Source organism: Protomyctophum bolini, assembly GCF_963924005.1.
Source record: "Protomyctophum bolini genome assembly, chromosome: 13".
NCBI classification, from domain to species: domain Eukaryota; kingdom Metazoa; phylum Chordata; class Actinopteri; order Myctophiformes; family Myctophidae; genus Protomyctophum; species Protomyctophum bolini.
The window spans coordinates 28,714,620-28,721,100 of NC_137874.1; positions in this window are offsets into that span (position 1 = coordinate 28,714,620).

Sequence of the window (6,481 nt, forward strand, 5' to 3'; positions counted from 1 at the left end):
AAGTGCATTTCTGACTTCTCCCGGCAGATGTCAGTGTTTTCTTCCGAATATGTCATCACCCCACCCCCCCTTCTAAGACCTGACGCCGATTCTACAAATGCCTTCTAAACACTTTCAAGATGTTTAAAAAATGCAGGTTGACGAGCTGCGACTCTGCGAGCTTGTAGCCTACTTCTTCTATTTTTCGGTAGCCAGGAGCCTAATGCTAAAATCTAAAATGACTTTCATTGATTGAACTGAAAAGTATTAGTCCATTAGCTACCGGTATTAGTCTATTAGCTAGGCTATTAATTACAATGTCCATTGGCATTTCCGTAGAATCATGAAACTCTATTGCTATGTCGTATGACGTATGTGGTTGAAATGACATTAAAGAGAGTAGTGTGCCGCAGGTTGGACTCCCGTCAGGATCGGGAGTCCCGATCCTGACGGCCTTTACTTGTCTATCCCTCTATAAAAATATACAATTAAGGCGAAAGCCACAAACAAACATTAAAAAAAAACAATCTGTCCCAGTGTGAAACCAAGAGTCAATCAGGCGAAGGTTGTCAAAGTTGGGTCTGGGGCCCAGGCTGGCCTAGCAGTCCAGGCACCTAAACTGGTAATCCAGATCGCGGGTTCGAGTCCCGATCCCGACGACCGTTGCTGCGTGTCTTTCCCCCATCTCTCCGTTTCCTGTCAACCTCTCTACGTGTATCAAAAAAATGTGGGGTGGGATCAGATTAATTTCACTATTATTTCACCAGCCCACTGAGATGATACATGATAATGACTATTGTATTCAAATCATAGGATACACTTTCTCCAATGTTATCTCCCCGTCCCCACCTACAATACAGTCAGTTCAGTTGTAATATTATGTACAAAATCTAATCTAACAAAATAATCTGTTGGGGTCCCTGGCACCAAATATCTTAAAATCAGAGTCCATGGTCTAATTAATGTATCAATATGGGGATCCTTGACATGAAAATGCTTGCTATTTGGAATGGATGATAGGCCTACCTGCCTGAACTAAAGTGTTCTAAACTGTACAATGTTGCCCTGAGTCAATGACCAAACACTAACACAGCTTTGGTATATAATCAAACATACTTCTTTACATACTGCACATGCATAATGTTATATGCATGTGCATAATCCTAAACACAATAAAAAAGTGATATATATCTTGCCAATTGATGGCACTGTGTCCCATGCGGTTTTGCTTTTTTGTCTGGTAAGTGGAGAGCACTTACCAGACACTGCCTCTAGCATAGAGGGTTAAGAATGACAGATTTAAACCTTAACTTGATCTTTCTTGTTTCGTATATTACTCTTCTTCTGCTGATATGAATCACATTTTTAATCCTTTATTTACCCAGGGTAGTAACTGAAAGATGGCTTATAGTGCTGATATGTTTACATAGGCTATAGTACACATGTGATTACAGTAAAATAAGGATCCCCACATTTCATCACGTTTATGTGAAGCTTTGGTTAGTGTAATCTTAACCTTGAATTTGGGGGTAACTTTGCAATTTGGAATTAATTCTCAAAATGGACATACGTAAATCACATGCAGAATACATGCAGTAAATAAAGTAATCAAGTATCAAATGTAATGTTTGTTCACAGGCCAAATGACACTCATCCACCCAGAAATATTTACCCAGTTTTTATTTGAAAAAAATATATACATAAAGTATACAACCTTTTTTGATGACTTATTGGCACTGCAGATACAACCAGCTCACCTGTAACATTTTACCAAGGACAAGGACTCTCAAATAGGACCCAAGGACCCTCAAATAGCATTAGCCTCTGGCTGTGGCCCCTATAGCAAAATGACTAAAAAACGAACAAAAATAAAAAATCACAGTCGTGTGTGAGGGGCGCTCTTATCATCATACATCACATGCCATGCTCAGCCAATCAAATAATTCCTGTGGTATACACACAGACACAAAGCTGAGAATAGGAGGGACTAGCACAAACAGCTTTAGATATGTTATGTACAACCTCCCTTTAGGGTCCCCTGGCAGTTCATACACAGTATATCACCAAAGCTTCCTTGCAATACTGTACAATTACTGTATATGTTTGGAGGCAAGCTGAGGAGTGGCCTACAAAACTGACAGGCAGCCGTCATAAAGCATTGGCTGTCAATTCATAGGTCATCACCCAGCTTCCCATTCAACGCTTCCCACTCTGACATTCTCAATGTCTGCATGTAGGTTGTGTCATGTCCGAGAAGAAATCCTGCATATTGCTGTAGTCTGGCACTGTAATCATGCATTCATCATTTAATGATGGGTTGTGAGACAATGCCAAAGCAAATTCCTTTTATGAAACTCACAGCATTTTGAAATCTGATTTTGATTGACTGTTTACCACCTCCTTGGATGCATAAAAGCATTGAATAGTGAACTTTGAAGCCATCAACATCGCTCCTTAAACATGCTACAATATAGTTTATTGTTGCCTCTTTTTCCGGGCCCACTCCACGTCTGTCTTAATTTGATCATTCCTAGATGACAGTAGAAGGGTCAGAAACCAGGAGAGTATAATAGCAATAGTAGTTGCTTGAAATGTTGGTGACCAAGGTGCCACCTAATTCTACATTTACATCTGTTGTCACTACATGTGGGTAACCCTAACCCAAATCCAGATTACCCTAACCCTAATGTAAAATGTTACATTTATTCCATTGTTCCATTTATTTTCTTGATACACCTTGGATCCATCTTGGATCCAAGGTGTATCGCACCTGGATCTGTACTTAGCCAGACTAATGATATTAATAACAAGGCTATCTCTACACCATCCACTGTGGATTGACATACAGACAGATACAGGGCAGATTGTCTATGTAAAGTTTGACTATGTTTAGCATATACCTGTTACTACCACTGCTAATATACTATTAATAATAGTGCTTTGACTACATTTATATCTATAATACCTAATAGCTCATACACCATGCTAATCCGAGGCATTTGAAGTGCAGAAGGCCAATTAAGACTACTGTAGTAGCCCTAAATCTCCTGGTTTCTGGTACTTTATTCCTAATCTCTTACTTACTATAGTACATGTCTATTCTTTTCTATTATTACGATTATACTTTTTTTACTCCTTGCTTTATATTTTTCTTTACTATAATCTGTCTGGTGTTTCATATCTACGGTACTGCCATGACAACTGAATTTCCCCTGCGGGATCACTAAAGGTTTATCTACTATGAACGGAAAGGAGAAACCATCACAGAGCTACAAGGATGTAGTCTGACAGAGAAAAAGTTTTACAGGTAAAATAATGTTACAATGCGTCCGACATCAGGTCAAAGTTTTTCTGCTATATTTATTACCCCATGTCTTCACAGATTGAGCGTCACAGTTGTCTGTGGTGGCTCCTTGTAAGTAACAGCACTTCCACTGGAACAGAAGCAACTTCCACATGGAGTTGCTGTTACATTCAGGGAGTGCCAATGACCCCCACAATACTCAATTCCTTCCTCTGTGTGAGAGACAGCACTGCTGTAGACAATGGTGTGTACAGTGTTTATACCACACTGTCTCCTGTCCCCATCCAGAGGTAGTGAGCCTGGAACATCTGAAATGAAAAGCAGAATAAAGACAAAGTTAGTAGGCTACAAGTAACTGCAATGGTGTCAAGTCAGGACTTGGACTCTGCAACAGAGATTTCAATTTATCTGAGCAGCCTGGAGTTGTAACTGACTTTGACCCATTGATTTCCTCCTCCCAGTTTTATGACTTGAAATAGACGGCATCATCAGTAACACTCCTCCAACAGGATGGCCAAAGGGCCAAGGCCTGTGCAGATAACACAGGTTTTATGGTGCTAGTCAACACGAGGGCCTTTTTAATGTGTGAACATACAATGGGTGTGTCAGACAGTTAGCTATTACGTTTTGAACCTCTCATATGACTGATAATCATTTTCCTTTACTTCATAAATCCAAAAGATGTGTTTCACATTTTGAAAGTTATGCTGTCAGTTTAAATCTAGTTTAAGTTTGATTGTTCTTCAACTATAATTTTGCTTTCCATTTCAACCCTCTTCATATCTGACACTCCCTGTTGTTAGTCTATCTCTGTAGACTTTGCCTGGCAGTAAATCTCTGTCCACCTCCTCTGCATGCGCCTTCAGAAAAACAAAACAATAAAGCAATCAAAAATAGTTACCTTTAGTTAAAAGTTGGCTGTGTGATTTATTCTCCTTCATAGTCATTTTTAATCACTTGATCCCACCTCTCTATATCTCTCTGTCCCCCTCCTTCTCTCTCTCTTCTCTCTTAGAACTAGGCCTACTCCATATATCGCATTCTACTACTGCCAAACAGCGAAATAGCCTACTATTTCCTACATTTCAAATTAATACAATTAGTGAATTATGAGATATATTAGCCACTATGGATGAGAAATCAATGCTTTTTAAGCTAAAGCACAAACTGAACAAACTTAGGCTAGTTTTCCTCAAATATTACACTTGCCTCATATAGGGAAGTGGGGATTTAACCCAGGAAGTAGTAGTTTACGTTATAGAATAAGACATACTGCACATTAAATTATACAGTTATACATGTTAGGAACTGCACCTGAAATGTACTCACCTTCAGATGCCATTATAGCCCAATGGATCTCTCAGGAGGAGGCCAAAGATTTCGGGAGCGGCTGGGGGCCTCGACGCAGACACCATTCTAGAGTGGTATAACAGACATGTGGAAACACATAGCACCAAGACTCTAGACCATAAATACAAGAGTAAGACAACCAAAAGCGAGAGATCCCCCAAAAAATATAACAGCAGAGAGATTAAAGTTTAGGGGTGAACTCGTCAGCAATACAATGGGCCTGAGAGGCAGAGCAGCCAGTTTTTGAGATCAGGAGTTGGGGAATAGTTAATTATTACACACCCAGTCAATATTTAACAGGCTGGACGCCCTGCCCCTCAATCTAACATCCTGATTCCATACTGACATGAGGGAAGGGCCTCTCTTGCCTATACAATGTGAATAAAATACATCTTACAGGTATAAGTGTGTTGATCTATGGGTATTATTATCGAATGCATGCCGTCTGTATATTCTGCAATATTAGTAAGTCTGCTGTCTGTATGCTTGTGTTAATTGTTAAAATGATGAGTTGTTGCACCACAAGTGCCAAACCAAATTCCTTACATGGATTTCAGTTTAGTGGTTCTCTTATTCAGAGTGGCAAACAAATCCCAACAATGCTATATCCTATTAGTATACAGTGATTTATTTATTTATTGACAGTGTGATTCATGGCCGAGCCATATCTGAGGGTCTGTAACTCTGTATTGAATGTGTTTCAGAAGCTAATCTCAGGCCAGGAAACCAACTGGACTGTTTAGCGGCAAAGTTTTTAAAACTTTGCCCAAATATGGAGATGACATCATAGTACTCCCCGCTGATCCGCAATGGGTGCCATCCTTGTATAAAATGCCACACCATACCAACGAGTCCTCTTTTACCGTGAAGATTAAGAAGTAGCTTAGTGATAAAATGGCCACCAATATAATCAAAGAAGTCAACCAAAGAACAAGATTCCTTTACAAGTTTACAGGATCTCCTCACTGGTCAACAAAAACACATTGAAGACCTTGACAGGAGCCCTCGTACAAGGTTTCTTTGACTATGCATGCATAGGCCCTTAAAACTAGGCTCCAGACTTCCCAAAACAAACTGGTCAGGCTCCTACTTGGCCTCACCCCCCGAACCCACCTCACTCCTGCCCACTTTGACAGGCTGGAATGGCTTAGGGTCGATGACAGAGTACAGCATCTTGCAATGGGTCTGGTCCACAAGATTCAATACACCACCAAGATACCATGTACCTGTCTAGATACTTCCTTAATGTTAACAAAGTCCACACCCACAACACCAGAGGGAGTGCAACGAACCATGTACAACCTAGATTCGGCACAAAAAAGGGACTAAATTATTTTCGCTCCTATGTCACCAAAATGTGGAACGCCCTACCAACAGTCATTAAGACATGCGAATCCCTTGACTCCTTCAAAACCGCTCTCAAAGGGCACCTACGGACGGCTGCAATTCGAAACTGGCCCCCGTAAAATCTGACACACTTAGTGTAGTTTGATGCCTTAACTGTGGCCATTCATGCATGGTAATGGAAGGATTAACAGATCTACAAGCATTCTTGTTGAGCTTTTTGAAAACTGGCACGTGACAAGTATTGCGTAGCTACCCCACACATGCCGATAGGCCCACTTCATTATACACACATTAACTCACTCTTTCGCTTGCACACAGGCACACACCCACATCTAATTACTGGAATAAGCAAATATGAAGTGCTATTAAGCAACAGCCAGAAGGAAGGACAAGACTCTGGACTCTAGTCACCAAACAGGACAAAAATGCAATAAAAAGTCTTATGAATGTGGTACTGTCTGAACTGGTATCCTTCAATTTGAGTGTAGACTACCGTACACA